This window comes from Rousettus aegyptiacus, unplaced genomic scaffold (assembly GCF_014176215.1).
Source record: "Rousettus aegyptiacus isolate mRouAeg1 unplaced genomic scaffold, mRouAeg1.p scaffold_m13_p_8, whole genome shotgun sequence".
Classification (NCBI taxonomy): domain Eukaryota; kingdom Metazoa; phylum Chordata; class Mammalia; order Chiroptera; family Pteropodidae; genus Rousettus; species Rousettus aegyptiacus.
The window spans coordinates 44,757,239-44,780,916 of NW_023416311.1; positions in this window are offsets into that span (position 1 = coordinate 44,757,239).

Sequence of the window (23,678 nt, forward strand, 5' to 3'; positions counted from 1 at the left end):
GGAAGAAGAAACAACAAAAATTTACCAATTGAGGTGGAGCAGGGTATTTAAGTAGACGAAACAACATAAACAAAGATGCAGAGGAGGAAAATGGTGGGTCTGTGCTAGCTACCTTCAATAAGACTAGATAGACAGCATAACTCTTCCTTGCAACAGTCCTGGGGTATGGAATAGCACTATCTCCACTTCCTAATTTCAGCTTCATTTTCCACCTCCAGACATTTTTGAAGGTGAGTCTTACTGCTACATTTGTAATCAATGTCACTCCCCAGTGAGACGCAAAAGCACCATCTCTGGTCTTGACCTGACTATAGCAAGCTCTAACCATGCAAAGCGACCTGTTCTAACTTGCTACCCAAGTTATTCCACTATTCTTACAAGTCATCACTCATATTTATTGTAACTGGTCACAGAACCTAATTATTACCCTAACAGCAGTGCTGGGGACAAAATATGGCTTTAAAAAATATCATGAACTGCCTGATTAGAGATGAGTAAGAAAGTGAGGTTAAGAGTAAAGATTATGAGTATATAATTCTTGACCTGTTTGTGAGAAAAACCAATGTTTTCTATTCATATTCCATAAACCATTTAGCATACTGTTTTGTATGCAGTAGGTACATAGTAAAAAAAAAAAAATGACTTTCTCCATTAAAGGTAAGGAAGCTAAAGAAGTCTATCTGGAAATAGAATGATCAAATTGTGGGGAAGTCCAGTGTCCTGTGAAACTATAAAGTGGGTGATGCTTAGTCCTCCAAGAATAAAATAAGGGAGGACTATAAAGGAAAGGATAAAGATGAGCTCTGAAAAAGGCCACCCACATATTTTAGGGACAGGATGGAGAGAATGTGGGTAGATAAAACACAGGACCTTAAAAGGAATAAAGAGGTTTAGAGAGGAAATGGAGGGTGTAGATGGATTCTAGTATTTTTGCCTACTATATTAGTCAGCATTCTCTAAAGAAACAGAACCAGTAGGATAGATAGATGATGGATGGATGGATAGATAGATAGATAGATAGATAGATAGATAGATAGATAGATGATGACAGATAAATAGATAGATAGATACTATAAAGAAGTGGCTCATGTTATTAGGGAGGCTGACAAGTTCCAAGGTCAGCAAGTTGGAGACCTAGGAAAGCTGATGATATAGTTTCAATTCAAGTCTAAAGGCCTGAAAACCAGAAAAACCAATGGCATAAGTTCCAATCCAAAGGCCAGTAGGCTCAAGACCCAGGACAAGCTGTTGTTTTACTTTTTCCTGCCAGTATCTCAGTTCAAAGGCATTCAGGTACAGAAAATTTTCTTATTTGAAGGAAGGTCAGCCTTTTTGTTCTACTCGGGTCTTCAACAGATTGGATGAGGCCCACTCACATTAGGAAGCGCAATCTGCTTTACTCAATCCACCAATTTAAATGTTAATCTTACCCAAAAACACCCTCACAGAAACACCCAGAATAATTTTTGCCCAAATATCTGGGCACCCTGTGATTCAGTCAAGTTGACATATAAAATTAACCATTACACCTGTCCAACACTCATTTCTTCTTATTTTAACTCCATGACTAAATTTTCTTTAAGACACCAACCCAACCAACCTTTGTTCACACTCAATCTATGTAATTGGGCCAAGGCTAATCCCAGCCCTGAATTTCTAAGAATGGGCAATGATAGCATTACAAATCCCTGGATAGCATGACTGATTCTGAGAAAAACCTTTGAGTCACAGATGCTGGAACTTCAGCTATAAAGTGTTAGGAAAGAGAGAAATAAAATGAAAAGAGAAACTTTCCGATGGGATTAATATGCTGGCAGGATATAGAGCAGGAACTGTTGGGGACCACTATGTGAAAAGAACCTACTGTAGAATAATGTCAATGCAGAAGAATAGAGCTGAGAGATAAGGAGAGATAGAGATGGAGAGAGAGAGAAAAAGAGAGAGAGAGAGAGAGAGAGAGAGAGAGAGAGAGAGAGAGAGAGAGAGAGAGAGATGAATCCTGGTAACATGGTTTGATTTGAGTGCCTGACTCAAACTTTTTAGTTGTACCAGTTGCATGAGTTAGTGCTTGAGTTTCATTTCCTAGTTAAGCTGATTTAAGATAAGGCCTCTTCTTTTGTAAACAACAAGTCTTGACAGGTCTGTGAGCACATTATGCTCAGAAAATAAACCAAAGGAATGGGCCTCTCTCTTATCTAAGGAGCAGAGAGTGAGCAGCTGGCAATTCAGCTTTCCAAATTGTTCTTTTGAACTAAGTTACAACATCGCTGAAGGCAGATGAGTGAGCTAGACTTAGTTCCTGAGCCTGAAACTAAATCTATCAACTACTAATGTCGCACTATTAACTGGAAATAATTTTGGCCCTGAAATTCCTTCACTTTGACAATAAAAATTATCTGGTGTCACTTAATATGAGCCTATACAGTATACAGTCAGAGCTGGGATTGGTGAGAGTGAACATGGAGCTTAAAATCCCATTCCTATTGTTCTGAGTGATGGAAACAGAATTTGGGATCCTAGATGGTTCCAGGGATAAGTTAGAAATACAGGCTGGAGCTCTCTTGATATCAGCAAGATGGTGGACTAGGAAGCTCTGAACTCTCCTTCCCTTCACAGACACAATGATTCAACAGCAATACATGGACCCATTATGAGAAATCCAGAAATAAGATGAGAGGTTCCTACACCCTGGCCAAGTTCAAATCCAGCCATGTTGAAATCAGTAGGAAAAACAGAGAACCCCCCTCTTGCCATATTGTAGAGTACCGTATGATTGGTAGGAAACCTCCAGTTCCAAGTTTCTCCCTAAGAAGCAAAGAAGTTGGACAGCACAACTATTGTCCTAAATTTTCTGAGTGCTACCCAAGGGACTGGTTTATATCTTGTCTGTATCAAGAAGTTGACAGGGCCCTGCAATTGCTAGTCCCCTGGGGTTGTAATAGTGATACAAAAGTGCCTTGGAAGCACAGAGAGGGAGTGACTCATATACCATTTGTAGGAATATAATAAAGAATATTTTCTACCACTTTGGGTCTCAGTATCAGAGGAGCAATATTTCTCCTAAAAAAAAGTAATTTATTTTACATAAACTTAGAATGTTGTAACTGGTCAGATTTTTTTCTTTGTTGTGACTAGTAGAATGCTTAGAATCAGTACATGGTCTATTCTAATTGAACTCTAGTTTATTATGATAATCATTTCATATCCTAACTTGACCTCTGAATTTATCCTATTTTCTTAAAATTTCTCATTTATTTTCATTTCATTGTGCTATGTTACCTTTGTCTAAGATATTCCAAAGTCTTTGGTAATGAAGCATGCATAAATTATGTACATGTAAATCTTATTTTCACTTAAAATAAATAAGATTTTTCAAATGGCGATTCAAGCAGAAATTGTAATTCCTTTATAGTAATCCTATGATTCTCATTTAAGTAAACAAAGCAGTACATACTTCTTTAAAGAAATTACAGGTAGATCAATGGGACAAAAAAATAATCAAGAAACCAATTCTAGTATATATAATAATTTAGTGTAAGGTGAATTTGGTATCACAATTTAATGAGGAATAGAATGAATATTTAATAAATAGTGTTGGATAATTAGATCACTATTTGGTAGGAAAAAAGTTTACTTTTATCAAATAAAACTTCTGATGGCTTAAAGAGTGAAATATTAAAAATTAGCCTTGAACAAATGAGAAGAAAACATATTTAATATTTATCGAATTTTAATATTTGGAATGCCATATAAAGAATTAAGTAATGTAAGAATCAAAACAGAAAAGGACAATAGGTCATAAAATAGAAAACTTTTCTACATAAAAAAAACCCATAAACAATCTTAAATGGCAAATAATATACTGGGAACTATCATTTGATATGAAATATGCAGGTCAATACAAATATCTTTAAGATGTAAAGAAAAAAGTGAGACAAGAGCTAACATGGTTATAAAAGTGAGTCAATGGTTATAAAAAACAATTCAGAAAGAGAAAAACACAAAGGGCCATTAAGTACAATCTACTAATACTCTCGTCTCTGTCATCTTACTTCTTAGAGTTTTACCTAAGGAAACAGCCTGTGGTGAGTCAGAAATTCATTTTACCAGGATTTGGATGGAACATTATGTTGAATGGTGAGAAAGAAACTGCAAATATTTTATGTGTCTGATAGTAAAGAAATAATCGAATAAATTTCAATGATAATGTAATAAAATGGGAAAAAAACTCATAAACTATTTCAAAAATAACTTTAAAAAACTAATTTTTCAAATGACTTTAAAGTGATAAAGAGTATGATTCTAAGACTATGTATGTAAAGAAATATAATAAAATAATAGGTGTAGGAATATAAGTAATTTGTCAAACTTCTTTCTTTGGTATCTCCTTTGTCTACAATGAGTATATATTAACTTTAAAGGCAACATCAAAATCTTTTTACTGGAGAGGAATTTCAAAAGGAGAGAGAATTTATTTTCTTTGTCTATTTCACTGCTCTTTAGAGATAAAGAAGAAGAGGGGAATTTAAGCCTTCTGTTCCCAAAGCAACCTCGGATAAGCCCGTCCCTCAAACTTCCATCTCTTACTCAGGAACACAGCCACGGAACAGGGTCTGACAGAGCCTGAATGTAGCCCTGGTCTCCTGCAGCGGCTTGAGGCAGCAACAATCTTTTCTTTTCAGAGGCTCCATGTCCAGATCTTCTTGCATCCTTTCCCTGCCAGGCCAACCTCACAGAATGAGGGAGGGTCAGGGGTTATATTAAAATTTGGTTTAATAACATCAGGCTAGATCCCGAGGAACAGGCTAAATGTGGGCCTGGCTAAGAGAGATGCTGCATGGGGTCTGCACAGAGAAAAGAGCCTGTGCGTTGTCATCTTAAAAGTCGCAGTGCCCTCTAGGCTCCCCCTCCTCCCTGTCTCCTTCTGAGTGACAGTAGCAAAGCGATTTAACTTCCCTGAGTCTCAGTGGCCTCAACTATACAATAAATTATCATTTCTACCTCATAGTGCTATGAGCGGGGTTTCTATCCAGGAAGCACATACTGGTACAGCTGTACTGATTGTTAAAATATTGAAATTCTTTGGTAAACTGGTAAATAATCACTACCCAAGCCCCTGCAGTATTCCCAGTGGCCCCAAACTCACTTGCACATCTCCATAATCCTCTGACTAAAGACACAGCTGGGCTTTCAGGCCCCTGCTTCAGCACTAGTCCAGGGTGCCATTTGAATCACCCACAGAGGTGCCTTGTTAGTTATTAAATGCTTTGAATATCATCTTTGCTTACAGGAATTAAATCTAAATGAGGTGATTCATATGGCTGAGAATTTTTATGGACTGTATGTAAAGATTTGGAGCTTTTCTTCAAGAAGCATATACTTACAATAACCTACCCAGGTTAATAGGGTATGTTTGCTCCTTGGGACCAAGGTACCATCCCTAAAAAAGAAAGGAAGACTTGAGAGGGTGAAAGAGCAGTGAACAGTGTGACCCAAAAGCAACCTTGATGGCCTTTAAGCACGGCCTATCCTAAATTTAGGGAAGTGGGCAAATTCACCCAGTCAGTAAGCTTTCTTATGTAACCACCCAGAAGTGACCTCCCTTAGCCTCATTACTTGCATATGAAGAACAGAACTAGTTTTATTTTTTATAATAAAAATAGTTTTTCTGAAGAGAAAGTATATGGCCTGAGATTTTAATAGATTATCTGAGAGTTTTTGACACTGATGAAGTTTGAGTTGAACTTCTGGCCTATCTTGCTTTAGGGTCAACTCTTCAGATATCAGAGGCTCTAAGGAAAAAAAAAAATCCTTAATTTATCATTCTAGTCTTTTCTTGAGGGCATTTTGCCCATGCCTTAGAAAAAACAGGCCTAAAAGAGTCTGCTCGGAGATATTTCATGGAGGTGATCTCTGATTCTGGTAGACACCCATTACAGTGGGCAATCAATACTCTTACTGTTCGCTAAAACATATGCGCACATGCGCGCGCGCACACACACACACACACACACACACACACCCTTTTATAAGATAATGCTGAGAAACCTCTGGATACTGATAATGTAACACAAACTTGTTAAAAAACAATCATCTAAATTTTATAGAACTATGCACATTAATAATGCTAAAGTAAATATAATTTATATAAGAATTACTTCTTTCTTGTTTTTGATTAATATGCTACAAAAAAATAACATGTGATATTAAACTGGGGCAGCTTCCAGGGACGTTGTGGTTGGAGTGAGAATTATACTAATCTGAGTACATTTAAATGGGATAGAATTCAGATACATTTTTTCATGTGCGAGATTTCCTCTTTAAAAAGGTGACTGTCTTAACACTATATGTTCTATTCGTTCTTAGTCTTTGTAAAGTTCTGGGGAAAAGAGAATAATCCAAACTCTTGTGTTCAGGTCTCTTTTTGGCACTTAATTTTCACACCTATTATACTGATTTGGAAACCTGATACTCAAAAGTCTCTAGAGCCCCTAAAGAAAATCTGATGAAATATTGTTGTTGTTGTTGTTTTCTCTAGGCTCAGAAAACCTTCTGAACGTCATAACCAGACTTTGGATGAAGGCAACTTGATCTTTTCACAGGTGTTCTTGTCTGTGACAAAGGACAAATTAAGTCTCTAAAATGACTCATCGGCTAGCTTTTTCCAATGACTTCTATTTCAAGGTCTTCTTTCTCTAATTAGCCTCCCCAAATGGACTGTTTAATGCATAAGTAATCTTGAACTTGCTCTTTTCTCTGACTGAAGAGAAAATTGCACTTCATTTTGTTGAGCTATGGTGCTTATGTTGCACATTTATCAAGGAGTGATATTTTAGAATTCTAGATGGCAGCTGTTCAGTTTCCTCATTGGCAATATTAGATTGGGAATTACTGATGGTTAATATATAAACCCTCTTTAATATGCAACCTAATCAAATTGTTCTAAATATTTAGCTTCTTAAATTCAAAATATTTTCCAAAGTATGTTAGTTTAATGTGAACTAAAAGCATTTTTTTAAGATCTAGAGGAAAGTTGAAAACATTCATAACATTTATCACATGGCCAAATAAATGGCTGACAGAAATATAGTGCAGTATGTTGATTTGAACATCTTTCTAGCTCTGTACTTACATCATTTAAGTCTATTTCTACTACTTTCTCTTAAACAGAAAATAAAACACTTCAAAAAAATTTGTCTGAAAAAAATGGCCATGTTCGCTTTGTGTTGTTTTACCAAGTCATTTTTGTTTTTGTTTATTCTTAAGCAGCAAGTAAAGAAATGGAACAAAATATGTGCGCACAAGCTGAAATACAACTGACAAACAGAGTTCACAGGATTCCTTCCAGCACTTGATACCACACTTACAAAGGCAACAGACAGCAGTGTCTCTTCTGTCCCTACAAAAGGCAGAGTTCCCTTGAAGAGAGCAGGAACCCATGGAAGGACTGGATGACAAGTACTGAGAGGACTGAGAGTCTGGGGTATTGGGAAAACATTAACTTCTCTTTCTAAGGGCTTAGGAGGCAGGAGTTGATGAGAAAGTCCCAGACCTAAGGAAGCACGGAGGTGGACAAGCACTTGGAGGTTATGTATATACTGCACCACCACACAGGTGTACAGATCCATCTCCACTGAATGAAATGGAAAGGTAGAATGGTATTTGTTCTTGGATTAGACTGAGGTTCTAAGACAACAGGTAGAAACTGCTATCAGATTCCAAAATGATGTGCAAGACTACCTCTGTGAGACTTGAAATCCAGTTTTGCCTTCCTCAAAAGAAGGGCATTAAATGGTCAAAATTAAATATCTGAAAAAAACAGCAATTAGAGAAAATAAATTCTTCAAAGAAACTTGTCACAGTGCTAACTCTCATTCCTTCCTGACCCCAAGAAGTTCTCCATGTGGTTAAGAATACCGGTTCTTAAGAGGGTTTAAAAGTTACACACTCTGAGTAAAAATAAACTTTCGTTATCCTCTATTTGCTGTCTGAAGATGCCTCAGTCTTGATAGTTCAAAATTTGATCTCCCTCAAAGTACTGTTCTGTTCTCTTCCCTTTGCCTCATCCTACTCAGGTTGGCATCTGGATACAAAAGTATTCTTGCATGTGACACATACAGTAAATAAAATGTCCTTAGGGTCATATGCTGTCCTCTGGGTCCTTGCTGATCTCTGATATGTTGCAGCTTGTTTGGTCTGGTACCCAGGTAACAGTGGAGGCATCCACCGAAGCGTGCTTTTCCCCACTTGGTTCCTTGAAACATCATGCTGGCACCCTTTGCCGAAGTCATAGCTCTAGTTTTAAGGTCACACTTGTGGTGTCTTTTCTCTAACCCCAGGCTTCTTCTGGTGTACTGCTTCTTTCATTTCCCATCCCTGCCAGGGATACAGTATGTGGCAGGATATGAAGAACTGTGCCATTTCTAAAATCCTGTCTGGCGCCATGTTAGATATAATGTCACGCCGACTGTGGGGTGGCTCTGAAATATATACCAGAATAAGCCCACTGTTCTGAAATGTGTTTATACTACATTCTCGAACAAAGTACTGCCACAAGGAGGCCAGACAGCTGGGGTATTCATGTATGATAACTTATATTTCTTTCTCTTCCCAGCAATCTCCTCTCAGAAAAATGAAGTTTTTACCCTGTTCCTCTGCAGTGGAAATGTCTGTGACAGCATATAACAGTCCTTTCTACGCTCTGACTTATAATAAAATCCAGTGATCCAGATTCCCTAGGCTTAGCATTTGATACTAAAAGGAATTTTGGCAAATTTAAAGGTTTTTTTTTTGCCCCCTCTCAACAAAACCTGGATTTCAATGCTATGGTCTCATTGCAAATTTTTAAAAATATGGTTTTCCACTGACAGCCAAGAAATGACTTCTCTATTTCAACCTCCTATGAAATGGTGAAGTCATTGATTTAATAAGTATAGAGCTACACAACAACATGATTTCTGAGAATAAAAAAGACAGTTTAATGTTTGCAAAAATATTATTTCTGTAAAAATAATAATCTAGATAAATCTGCCTTTCCAAAACTGGAAGCTAAGAAAATAACGTATGTATCTAAGGCCATCGATGGTAAACTCCTTAAGACCAAATATTGTTGAGTTTCTCTACTTTCGGGTCTCTTGCAGATGCTGGAATCATAGAAACATAGGGAGCACAGGACTCCATAGACCATTACAGGGAAATGTGGTACAATTAGAAATGACTTTTCCTAGGAAACCAACAACGTTAGTAGAAATCATCCTTTCACAATTGGCCCTGATCTATCACTCCAGCCTTATTTCCCACTCCTCACCTGTGTCAACCTCCTCTTCCAATAAAGCCTTTGGAATGAAGCCATGGACCTTTGGATCCATTGATTGCATTCCTGAATCTGTGTCTTTTGTTCTCAGTCCCCTCGGTGGGAATGCCCAGAGGTTAGGGCTTTAAGGAGTAGTCAAATCCATTAGGATTAAGTGAATATCAAAAATCTTGCCTGCTGCTTATATTTCTATCACACATATTAATCTTATATTGTTACAAGAATGGAAGTATCATATTTAGTAGATTCCTTTTACCAAAAAGAAAAGAAAAGAAAAGAAAAGAAAAGAAAAGAAAAGAAAAGAAAAGAAAAGAAAAGAAAAGAAAAGAAGAGAAGGACCATAGAGGTATCTTACTTTGAGGGGGGAAAGAGATTATGTCCGATTTCTATTTGCTGTAATTTGTGTTGTTTTTTAAAAGAACTTCAGAGTGGGAGCCATAAAGCTGAGTCTGGCTCTGAGAAGAAGAAAAAAATGGGAGAATAAACACAGAGCGGGAAGCAGGGAGACCGCGGATGTTACCATAGTGATGAACATTCTGTCCGGATGGTGCTGTTGCCGCTTGTGCTGGTGAGTGGGAGAAAATCACCTTCCTTCTGGACGAGTGTAGCTGAGGACCAAAAAATTTGAGATGACCAGTTTAACTTTCTACTTGGAAGCTTACATTGTACCCCTTAGATATAGCCAATGTTTATTAAGTACCTACTAAGTGGTTGGTAATGTGCTAGGTATATTAGAGGATTTAATGTATGTAAACCTAGAAAGTTAGGGAATGACATTCTCATTTTAAACATGAAACAAGTAAGGTTTCAAGAGGGTAAATAGTTTACTTAATGACCTAGCTAGTAAAAAGACAAGGCTAAAATATAAATTGAGATCTTCAATTTTCCACCAAGTCACAATTATGCCCTGTTGAATAACATGGCAGGAAAATCATATCCCTTCAAATAATGCAGACTTAGGGGATCCATGATGGTTATTCTAAGCTTTGACATTTTATGGTTTTTCCTGTGTTGTAACTTTTCTAGAAAAATAATTGATGTTAAAACTTTCTTTCCTTCATTTATAAATTGAATTGGTTTTCTGATAATAGATTAATTAATTAAAAATAAATATATGCAACAGCTTTAAATTATATTTTGCAATAATGTGGCAGTATCAACAATTTACTGACTGTAAACATTGTCTTATACATAGGCAAAGTCCATGAAATTATCTCATACATCCTTTTTTTCCCCAAAGAGAAATACTTTTGAATTTTTAACAATAATGGCATATTACCAGTAAACAAACAAACAAACAAAAAATTAAAGGGCCTTATAATTCTATTCCTATTCCCATCCCTACTGTAAAATAATAACTGTTGGTGTTTGTCCTTTTTGAACATTTATGCCAAATGTAATGGTTAAGAGCGTGGATTCATGTTCCAGCTTTACCATTTATTAGTTTTGTGACTGGGCAAATTAGCCTTAGTCTTCAATTTCTTTCTGCAAAATAGGAATAATAATATTACCTCCCACATGTAAATGTTATATGGTATAAATAAGATGAGATAAATTATCTTAAGTGCTTAGCACAGTACTTGGCTGGCTGGGTAGCACTTTATAAATGGTTATGTACATGTAAATGTATCTCTCTATATTGTTTACATAAACAGACCATACTATACATATTGAGCTATAAATCTCACTTGACAAAATATCTTAAGACATATTCCCATGTCTATATGTAAGAATCTACTCTATCAATTGCTGCATAATATTCTATAATATGCTATGTCCTCCCATTGCTTTTCCATGGAAAAAAAAGTGCTAGCTTTTTGTGTCTGTTTTTACAGAGGCACTAATCCCAACATGGAGGCTCTACCCTCATGACTTCATCTAACACTAATTACCAACCAAAGGCTCCATCTCCAAAACGCATTACATTGGGGGAGGGGGTAGGGCTTCAACATATGAATTTGAGGGGGGGCGGGGAGGGGGGGAGGATGCAAACATTCAATCTATAACACATTGAGGAGGAAAACATTTTTAAATGATAAATGTTGATATGCATCATCAGTTTTTCTACAATTTATACTCCTACCAAAGAATGTGAGAGTTCCCAACTCCCTTTATCTCATCATTAGCAGTTTTTATTGTAATGGATTTTATTGTTTGATAATCTTATAGTAAAACATTGTATCTAATTATACTTGCATATCTTTGATTATTCATGGTGATAAACACCTTTTCATATGTTTATTGGTGAACTATATTTCTTCATTTGGGAATTTCCAGTACATATTCTTAGTTAATTTTTCTTTGTTAGTATCTTTCTCATTGATTTCCATGAGGTCTTTATACTTTAGAGATGTTAATTAACTCTTGTCTGTCAATAATTATCCACATCTTACTTTCCCATGGTATCTGAACTTGACCTTTATAATATTTATTACACTCGAAAGTACTTGTTCAATGTGGGTTCCTTGCTCAATAGATCACAAGTTCCAAGAGGTCAGACCTGTACTTATCTTAATCAGTAATTTGTTCCCAGAATTAACTACAGGTCTTACCCATAGTTAGTGCTCCCAAACTGTTGAATATATTAATGAATAACACATTATTGCTAATATTTACCACTGCATATCTATTTTTTTTCCTTTAACCCTTTTTATGACATCTTTGGCCACCCCATTTTTAATTTTTATAATCAAATTTTACTATTTTTACAGCTCTCAAGTTCATACCTTTTTTTTGCTCAAATGATTAAAATATTTTTCTGTACCTTTTCTATTATTTTCAAGGTTTTCTTTTTTTTTTAAATTAAATCTTTAATCTCCAAATTACTTTTGCATATGTTTGAGGTAGATACACAATTTTATTTTTCTCCAAATAAAGACCAGGCTATTTACTGAATCATCTACTTCTTTACCTCCAATGTGAAATCTTATATTCTATATAGTACAGATGTTATAGATGTTATTTTTGATTATGTGATGGAGCAAATCTCTATTTTTCTTCTTTAAAACTTTTTTTCTAGTATCAGGGAAGGATATTTCCAGGTAAATGTGGTGTGAATTTGTCAAGTCTCCACTGAGTCCAGACATTCCCTACAGAGTAAGCCAATCAGCAGGGCACTGGGTAAGAAAAAAATTATCTTTCAATCTGGTTTCCTTCATTAGCTCTCCAGCTTTAAGATGTACAGCTTTAAAAGATCCATAATCATACCTGTCTGACCTGCTTCACAGAGTTATTATGAAACAAGAGAGTGCAAATTGATCTGCATATTAAAAGTGCTCTAAAATTAAAAGCTCCTGAGAAGTGAAAATTATTCATATTCCCTGTTATTGACAAGTATCCAACGATTTCATCCTGAGAAGACTTTACTAAAATTGATTGGAACTAGATGAATAACATTCTGTGGTAAGCAGTAGCAAATCACCGAAAACATCTTCCTGTTTTTATTCCAAGTTGTACTCTAAACTGCCAATGTATAAGTAACCCCACAAAACAAACCAGATACTGAAGGGATTCTTGTCTAGTTTTGTGCTTCTCTCATTTAGTCACAGGGCCTCGTCTGTCATAAAGCAACGTAACACTTCGTTCTCTGACCCAATCCCAGGGGAGTCTGGGGAAAGCCCATTTGTGCTTCTCCAGAAGGGCAGTGGGAGGGTAAAGGCTCTTTGAGAACTATATGAGTATCCTGCGGCTGCTCTAACAAATTACCACAAACTAGGTGGCTTAAAACAATAGAAATGTATTCTCTCACAGTTTTAGAGGCCAGAAGTTTGAAATCAAGGTGTCAGAAGAATTATACTCCCTCTGGTGAATCTAGAGGAGAATCCTTCCTTGATTTGTCCAGCTTCTAGTCGCAGCTGGCATTCTTTGAGTGTCACTCCAGCCTCTGCCTCCTCTTCACTGTTTTCCATTCTGCCTCTTATAAGGATATTTGTCATTAGATTTAGGCCCCACCCAGGTAATCCACGAGGATCTTATCACAAGGTCTTTAATTTAATTACATTTGCAAAGGCCCTTTCCCCACAGAAGTTAACATTAGCAGGTTCCGGAGATTAAAACATGCATGTATATTTTTGGGACCCACCATTCAAGCCACTACAAATGCCCTGTTTCATAAGAAGCTGTCAGGCTCAGTACCTGCACTGCTTTACCAACTTGAGACCCAACGGGTTGAAATTAGCCAAATAGAAGTTCATTCCCAAATGATGGGCATGAAGTTCTGACATTTTGCTGTTCCTAAAATATATATATAGCTTCTCTCAGATTCAAACTTGCCTGCGGTTGCATTCAAAGAAGATATACATTTAATTATCTTCTTCCTGCTCCCACTCCAAATCATCATACTCTAAATAGAAAAGAGTCAAGACAGGATCACCAAACTTATACACGTTTCTCTCTTCAAACCACTGTGATGCATCACAGAATGAGATAAAGATCTATCACCAGCCTTCTCATCAAATCACCATCGCAGAAGGCAAAAACTTCTCACAAGGCAGCCTGTATTTTTTCCTAAGCAGTTTTTCCCTTCATCTTTCAGGGCAAAACTATACCTGGACTGATTTTTAACCACAGATGGCCAAGGACTAAGATCTCTTGAGATTTAAAGTGATTTGTCTTAGTCCTTCAGTGGTAGGCTCTCCTGTTTTACAGGTCCCTGTACTGATCTGAAGCCAACAGTATGTAGGAACTGTTGATGCTGATTCTCAAGTTGAAACTTAATGGTTTTCACATAATTCTTTCAGGAATTTTCATCTTACTTTTCAATTTCTGGTTTCAACCTCCCTAGAGAAATCTTCAGACTTAGGTGGTTTCAGAGGAAAAAAACGCCAGCAAAAACAAAACAAAACAAAAGTAACTTTTTGCATTCAACAGGTAATTCTATTCCCATACTCAAACATCTATCTATCCAAAAGTTCCCAAACCCAAGTATGGAAAAATAGGACCTCAAAAGGTTATTTGGCAAGAGTTGTGAGCGTTGCCATGGAGAACCTGTAAAAATGCATTTTATTTGATATGCTAAAATAGCTTTTTGCAAACCAGAAAAAATGTTTAGGAAACCTTCTAATTTGGAAACTTGGCAGGGTGGCTTTAATTAGTAATCAGGAAAAAGATGTCTAAGGAGGTGGAGTGACTTTTCCATAGATACTTTTTGAGACTAGAATTCTGATCACCAGACTCCCAGTCTAGAGCTCTTTCTACTACTGCTGCCACATTTTCCATTGTCTTTTATTATTATTTTTTTATCTTTTTTAAGTTAAATTACTTTTATTTTAATTTTAGGTGTATAGCACAATAGTTCAACATTTATGTAATTTATGAAGTGATTTCCCCCAACCTCATTTCTCAATAAGCCGGTATTACAAGAAATGTTGAAAAAACTTCTTTAAAAAGGGGAAGGAAAAAAAAGAACATAAATATGAATAGTAAAATGGCAATAACTATGTACTTATCAATAATCACTTTAAATGTAAATGGTTAAATGCTCCATTGTCTTTTATAATTAAAATATTCCCTGAAGTGACAACTTTAGGGATTCCACATCAAGTGACTCTGTAGTCAGACAGACAAAAGGTCTATCTCGTAAATATAGTAAATATTTTCAGCTTTGTGGACCCATGGAATGTCTGTCACAACTGCTTGATTCTGTCTTTGTAGCCATTTTGCAACTATATAAAGTATGTAAACAAACAGTATCACTGTTTTCCAATAAAACTTTATTTACAAACACAGGCAGTGGGATAGTTTTGGCCTATGGACTGTAGTTTTCAAAACCCAAGAAAAACCAAGGTTTGAGTGCAATTTCATTAACTTTCACTTTTCTGTTCTGTAAAATGGGTATAATAATAATAGTACAGGGTGGCTGTGAGGACTAAATGACCTAAGTACATCAGGCAATTATAGTACTTGGCACATAACACTCAATAAACCTTGGCTATCATCATCATCATCATCATCATCATCATCATCATCATCATCATCATTGTCATTACCATTATTTTACTGGCCATGCCTCCTGAATAAAGAAATCAACCAAATAAATCAACATTTAGTCATTCTTTCTTTTTCCCTTGCCCCTAGACAAATCAAGATCTGCTCACTGTCATGAACCCTTTACTGTATAATAATATTATCATACAGCTGATTGTCACAGTCACACAGATGGCAACATCGAAGTCTGAGCTCTCAGGGCTCTACATGCCCAAGACAGACAAATTGCCTTCTATTTGGAATCCTGGCAAATTCCAAACTCCTACAGCCTCCTGGCTCTGTGACATCAGGTGCTCAAATAGGTAGTTTTCTTTTTTAAATATTGAACAGCTTTCATTTCATTGTTTATTTCTAGAGATTTTAATGAAGCCAGGTGCATAGTTTCAAAGACCAGTCATTTTTGCTGCTGCCACTCTGTGCCTTGTGTTTCTTTCTAATTTGAGATTTTGTACTCCAGAGATCTTCACTTTTTCTGTACTTATTAAAGCTACAAGCACAAGGGCTACAATTCTGTTGAAACCTCATTCATCTTTCACCATGCAAACAGGGTGGGATTCAGGATAAGGTGGGCTTGTCTTTTACTTTATGTAATTTTTACTGAACTATAAGACCTCATTATTATTACACTTCAATGATGTGGGCCTAAGAGAATGCATTATGGCAAGTTTCTACTATATGTTAAATAACAGATCTTTTAAAACTAAAAGTATTCTAATAATGCATCTCATTAATTCTTTAACCTCTTATCTGGGTGACAAATATTCCTGAGTTTATAGTTGCCAAATTAAACCCCAGACACAGTCCTGAAGTGAATTGACTATGGACTAATGAGAGGAGCTGGTTACCTCAATACCCTATAACAATTTTCTGTCCAAGCTTAGATGAAACATTACTATTTCATTAATAAAATCATTACAGAGTTCTGAAGTCAACAGGCTGATAAGAAATTTACATTTCATAATTGCCCCAATCAAGCATCACATGGCTACAATGAAAAAAAAAATACACAAATTCAGAGACACATGTGGCTTTTTCTTCACAATTATTGGCAATTATCTATAGTTATATTAAAGTTTCCTGAAAACTACACAATACTTTATTTCATAGTTTTATCTGCATTTACAAATCAATATTAATGTGCATACTACCACACTTCTAACTCCTACTGTAGAGTCCAAAGTCTAGATACAGATTATGAGGAGATTTTAAACTTAACAGAAACATTTTCAGTCTAACTTCCACGAGAGATGAGCCCTCTTGTTTCCGTGTTGTTGGTGTCATGCCACCCTCCTCTCCTACAGCTAGTTGATGATACACTTATATTCTTTCAGGCTCAGCTCAAATCCACCCACCTCTTCGCCTTCCTTCCTTGTCACTCCAGACGGAAGCAAAGCCTCCTTCCTCTGTACTCCCAGTATTATCATTTGTGCTGCCAACACTAAGGTGGCCTTCCTGCTTTTTGATCTTATGGCACCTAAGCTTCATGCAGAACTTATCTCCTTTTCTAGACAGGAGGGTAGGATTATAAAAATCCTTTTCTCCAGAGCCTAGCACAAGTACCATGACCAAATGACAACTTCAGTTAATGTTTATTGAAAGCTCAATGCAAAATCTAAAACCAATTGCCCTCAGGCTTTATTAAATTCTATGAGGATGAATTTCTAGATTTTACCTAAGAACATAGATTTTTAACTCCAAAGTAATCTTGTTAACTACACTTAAAACATCCATTTAGAAAGACATAATAAAAGAATGAGTCAAAGCGTTTTTTCTTGAAAACTCACTTCCCAAACAGACAGCCTGAAATTATTTCAATCCTGCATGTGGTGAGGAAATCCATCTCAACGTAGGCAAGTGCTCTGATCTTTTGCTCTGGGGGAGTTTCGGAACAAAGGACTACCCCCAATTTCAGATCATGTTTTGAAAGCCAAAGAATGAGGGTTCCATTTGGTTTAGTAAAAGATTTGCACACATCCAGGCCCTAGAGACACATTTTCCTTGCTAGCATTGCATTCAGACTCAGGACTGGAAAATGAACCCCAAGGCTAAGCTTGTGAATAAAAAAATTGGAAGGCTATATAGAGTATGGAAGCCAAGAACACTGGGCTCCATGTAAAGCCCTTAAATCACGCCCTTTTAAACAGCACTGTTCCAATTTGTCTCCTTCCCGTTTTGAGATTCAGAAATTCACTTACAGTCTTTCAATGATATAAATCTATTTGAGAAAATCTTAAAATATTTAAAGGACCAATAACATATCTCAAAGAAGCTAGCCCCGCAGACTCATTGCTCTCACTCAGCCCCTTGGTATTGTCCCCTCGGCCTCCAGATGTTGCTTAACATTGGGAAGGATCATCTTGCTGCACAGGAGCCAGCTCCAATTCCACACTATCCGAGTGTACATGCCAAAGAAACTGCAATTTTTCAGGCATCCTCGATTCACTTGGCATTTTAAAAAACTCTTCTTCTCACCTGATATTTGAAAAAAATCTCTACCCAATATAATTAAGTATAGTTTTAAAAAACATTGGAGCTGAATGTGCAAGGTGGTGGGAGCCGTAAGAATAAAGAAAGAGAAACTGACTTTATAATCAAGCTTTCGTCAGGAAAGTACACACACACACACATACACGTTTGGAGAAGTATCTATACAAGAGAGAGTGGTGCTGAGGCAGTGGTAAGGAGCATCTCTTTAAATACTTTCAGCTCTAACACAACACTAAACTTGAAATGACTTAAATAGTAAAGTGACTAATTATTTCCTATAGCAAGAAGGTTGGAGCTGGTTCATTCAGCAGTTTAACATCATCAGGGACACAAGGCTCTACTCATTCTCACTTTGTCATCCAGTTGACTTTTGTCCTCAGGCTTCTGTCTGCAGGGCTGTAAAATGGCTGCAGCAGCTCCAGCCTCAACACCTACACAATATTGCCTTTGAATATTGTCCTGTGAGGATAAGATGCTTTCCCCTTTTGAAGATGAAGCAGGCCTCTCCCAGAAGCCCCTAACTGACTTCCCATGATAGTTCATTGGGTACAATTGTGACACATGTCAATCCCTAAGTCAATCATCCAGCCTGGAAAAGGAAATTATGATTAATTTAGAACGATCACAATTCACCTCCTGAGCTCATGGCTGTTTGAAATATGAATAAAATCAGGGTTTTATTAGCAAAGAAGGCAGAGGAGCAGTGGGTGGTGGATAAGTAACTACAATATCTTCCACAATGAGGTCACATTTTTTAGGAAGACTAGGATTATAGCTTGAAACATTGATACTTTAATTTCTGGTAATAGAACCCTCCTGAGGGTTTTGAGCAGGAAAATAACATAAACAGACAAATGCCATTAAATGTAAGCAACTTTGCAGTCTTCAATTCTGAAAATGGCAATTTTTGTTTCTCAACATTTATGGGTGATAAATATACTTTTGTTAATTTATTAACCACATCTTTTTTGAATCCCTGCTGTTCCAAGTATGAGGATACAATCCTGAGCAAATTGTTGGGGTTCTTGCCCTCAGGAGAGCTTATATTCTAGTGGGGAAGGCAAACTTACATGATTTCACGTTTGGCTCTGTTAATAAGGAAAAAACAAGGTAATAAAATATTCGGTGAAGGAGTGGAGGGGCTGGCATAAACTGGCTGGTCAGGGGAGATTGTCGAGAAGGTGACACTTGAACCCAACCTGAATAACAAGGAGCCTGCCATGGGAAGATCTGAAAGCAAAACCTTCAAAGCAGAGAAAATAAGTGCGAAGCCCTTATGAGCAATTTTTGGTGTGTTAGAGATCCATAAAGAACCTAGACAACAGTAAGAAGGAGAGTGATAGAAGACCACGGTGATTTGCATCAGGAAAGGATTTCTTAAACCACACACACACACACACACACACACACACACACACACACACACACACACACATACAGAGCTGAGGTAGTAGAAGAGACAGGGCTGTTAGACCGTGGTGAGAAGTTTGTATGTTATTCCAAGTGTAAAGAGAAACAAAATTTTCAATAGGAAAGAAGCTTTTTTAATTTCACCTTTTGGTTTCTGTGTTGAAAAACTTTGAAGAGATTCTGGTCAAGATGGCAGAATAGGTGAACACTGTGCTTGCCTCCTCTCACAAGCACATCATAATTACAAACCAACTACAGAATAACTATCACTGGGAGTTGCCTGACGTCTAGCTGAACAGAAGTCCTGCAACTGGGGACACACAGAAGAGGCCCCTTTGAGACTGATGTGTGGAGTGGAGACATAAAATGGGCTGGTCCCATACCTGCATGTGGCGGTTGAAAATTGGAAGAAATACCTTGGCTGCGGATGTCCCTCAGAAGAATGAGGGATCCCGGCCTACACTGGCTCCCCTGCCCAGGGTTCCAGTGCCAGAAAGAGAAGTCCCCACAACTTCTGGCTGTGAAAACCCCAGCGGACATTGTGGCTGAGAGAGACGAAGGGCCGAGGGAGTCGCCGACTTTCCTTCTAAGGGGCCTATGCATGAACTCACTTAGTGACAGACTCACTCGCTCTGTCCAGTACTAACGTAGCTGCTTGAAAGGTGCCAAGGACACATTGGGGAAGAACTGTGTTGTCTGGGTTCAGGGCAAGGGCTGGAGGGTCAGCTTTCTCCCAAACAGAAGTGCTGACAGGGGGCATTGTTCCTTCATTGAGCCCTCCTCCCTCCTGGTGAGCAGACTCATGCAGGCGGCATATCTGAGTCTTCATTAGTGTACCTAACACCAGTTGTCCTGCCTGGTGATTCCCTGAGATCCCACCACTCCCAACGTGTGGGCCCACCCAAGGCATTTCCAGTGGATTTTTCGTAGTCTGTCTTGGCTCATGCTGTAGACTTTCCTAAAATCTCTCAAAGGTTCACAAAACCTCAACAAGCAGCTTCTGTCCTCAGTGTGCCCTGTACCTCTTGGTGAGCAGCTCCAAGCCCAGCACTAGTGGTAGCCAGCCTCGATTTGCAGGTTGGCCTCTTGAGGCACTTCCAAGGCCAGAGTAGGTGGCGACCATCTGTGAATTGCTTGGTGGCTCATACCAGGTGGCCCCAGGCAGGGTAGAAGCTACAGCTGACCTTTGCCTGTGGCAGAGGCCTCCCAGGAGGCCCTGGTCTATTTGCTTAGTGGCTGGCTTCAGTCTGAGCTGGAGCACGACCTGGGTTCACATCTTAGGTCAACACACCCAAAGGGCAGACAAGGCAGGCATCAGAGCCCTGCTAAAGTGAATCCTGCTCTGTAGGGTCAGTTCCTGAACAACAGCTTCTCCACTGTAGTCATCAGCCAGTCCTCCAAACCAATCAGCCTGAGGGTCAATCTCCCATTGATGAGCCAACAGCAACCAAGGCTCAACTACAGCAGGAGGGCACACACGACTTATACAAGGGATAGACTTGGTGCACCCACCTCAAGTGACCAGGAAAAACTATGCCTCTGGGACCCACAGCACAGCTACTATATAAGGCTACTTTACTAAAATCGGGAGACCTTGCAGCTCTACCTAACACATAGAAACGCACACAAGTAGGCAGCCAAAATGGGAAGAAACATGTCCCAAATGAAAGGACAGAACAAAGTGCCAGAAAAAAAGAACTAAACAAAATGGAGACAAGGAATCTACTAGAGTTTCTGCAGATATATATCTGATATATATGCAGAGTTCAAAACACCTGTTATAAGAATGCTCAATGAAGTTAGGTGAAGAGTAGATAAACTTGTGAGAACTTTAAGAGATAGAAAACATTAAAGTGGAAATAGAAAACATGGAAAAAAAAAACCAGTAAGAAATGAAGACTACGATAACCAAAATGAAGGATACCTTGGGAGGAATTAACAATAGATTAGATGAAGTGGAGAATCAAATCAGCAATTTAGATGATAAGGTAGCAGAAAACACCCAACCAGGGCAGCGACAATAAAAAAGTATCCAAAAAAATGTTAGTGTAAGGGGCCTCTGGGACAACATCAAATGTACCAACACTTGCATCATAGAGATACCAGAAGGAGGAGAGAGAGAACAAGAAAACCTATTTGAAAAAATAATGATGGAAAACTTCCCTAACCCGGTGAAGAAAATAGACCTACAATCCCATGAAGTGCAGAAAGTCCCAAATAAGATGAACCCAGAGGTCCACTCCAAGATACACATAATTAAAATGCTAAAGGCTAAAGATAAAGAGAGAATCTTAAAAGCAGCCAGAGAAAAGCAATTAGTTACTTAAAAGGGAGCTCCCCTAAGACTGTCAGCTGATTTCTCAACAGAAACTTTGCAGGCCAGAAGGGACTGGCAGGAAATATTCAGTGATGAAAAGCAAGGGACTACGACCAAGATTATTCTACACAGCAATGCTGTCATTTAAAATTAAAGGGCAGATAAAGAACTTCACTGATAAGTAAAAGCTAATGGGGTTCATCATCACCAAGCCAGCATTATAGGAAATGTTAGAAGGACTTCTTTAAGAAGAAAAAATACATATCAAAAACATGAATAATAAAATGGCAATAACTATGTATCTATCAACAAGTTTTTCGAATGAAAAAGATAGGGTGGCCGAATGGATAAGAAAATAAGACCCTTACTTATGCTGCCTACAAGAGACTCATTTCAGATCAAAAGACACGCACAGACTGAAAGTGAAGGGATGGAAAAAGATGTTTCATGAAAATGGAAACAAAAAAATCTGCAGTAGCAATATTTATACCAGAAAAAATAGAAACAAAGGCTATCACAAGAGACAAAGATGGACTCAGTTATCCCACTTCTGGATATATATCTGAAGAAACCAAAAACACTACTTTGAGGGGACAGGTGAATCTATATGTTCATTGAAGCATCATTTACAGTAGCCAAGATATAGAGGCATCCTGGGTGTCTATCGATAAGTGAATGGATAAAGAAGAGGTGGTGTGTGTATATATATATATATATATATATATACACACACACACATACAGTCAATGGAATATTGCTCATCCGTAAAAAAGAATGAACTCTCGCCATCTGCAACAACATGGATGGACCTAGAGGGTACTGTGCTGAATGGACTAAGTCTGACAGAGAAAGACAAATGTCAATTGTGGAATCTGGAGAACAGGATAAACAAACAAGCTCATAGATATAGAGAGCATTTTAATGGTTGTCAGGTCGGGAGGTGTGGGGATGATCGAAGGGGCGGGAGATTAAGAGGTACAAATTGGTAGTTACAAAATAGTCATGGGTATGCAGAGTATAGCATGGGGAATAAAGTCAATAATATTGTAATAACTATGTGTGGTGTCAGATGGTTACTGAATTTATGAGGTGATCACTTTATAAGTTATATAGATGTCCAATCACTGTGTTGTACACCTGAAACTAATACGTTGTATGTCAACTATAATTGAAAAAAATAAAAATATAGAAATTAAAAAAAGAAAAAAATTTAAAGGAGCAGGACTGGAAGTGACAGAACTGTTAGATAAAGGCAGCAGGCCATGCACAAGAAAGTAGCTTGGAATTGGATGGCAGTGGGGCAAGTGGACCAATTTTATGGAATGCTTTTTGGTAATAGAAATTGTAAGGCATAGAACTCATTATCAAGAACTGTTTAGAAAAGTTTGAGGAGACAGAGAGACCTTACTTCTTGAAGTGTTCTGGGCCAGTGCTTTAGTGTACACCTGAGTCCTCTGGGATCTTGTTAAAATGAAGATTATGAGTCAGCAGGTCTGGGGTGAGGTCTGAGATTCTGAATTCCTAAAAAGTTTCCAATGCTCTGGTGTGAAGGCCACACCCAGTAGCAGGATTCTAGCACAATGTGACCTTAACTTATATTTTTAGTTGTATTTCCTACTAATTAGTATCTTACACATACCATGTGCTCCAGGCCAGTGCTGTCTAATATTGTAGCCACATGTTGCTATTTAAATTTCATTAAACTAGAAGAAGATATCAGTTTCCTAGTGGCACTAAGCACATTTCAAATGGACAGCACCTGGATAAAGAACCACGCCGAAAGTCTTAATAGACAGCGCTGCTCCAGAGGAAACTATTTCTAGTTCTCTAGGCTTGCTGGTACCATGTCTTTTTATAGGGAAGGCACATATTGTCTCTATTTGCTAAAATCAAATACATCTTTTAAGATCTCAAGTTTACCACTTCTATGAAACCTTTCTTGAAACTGAAACTGGGTGAACTTTCTTTAATTTGCATGTTTCTTTTTCCTGCAATATATTTTTACTGTATTTTGCCTGCCTATCTCTATCTCTAAAGTATCCTAAAGTTTAACTCTCGTTTTTTTGTTTGTTTGTTTGTTTGTTTGTTTGTTTTTTCTGATTGTAGAATCCCTTTTTCTATGGAAGGGGGAAGGGAGCCAGGGGAGGACAATTTCTCACTTATTTT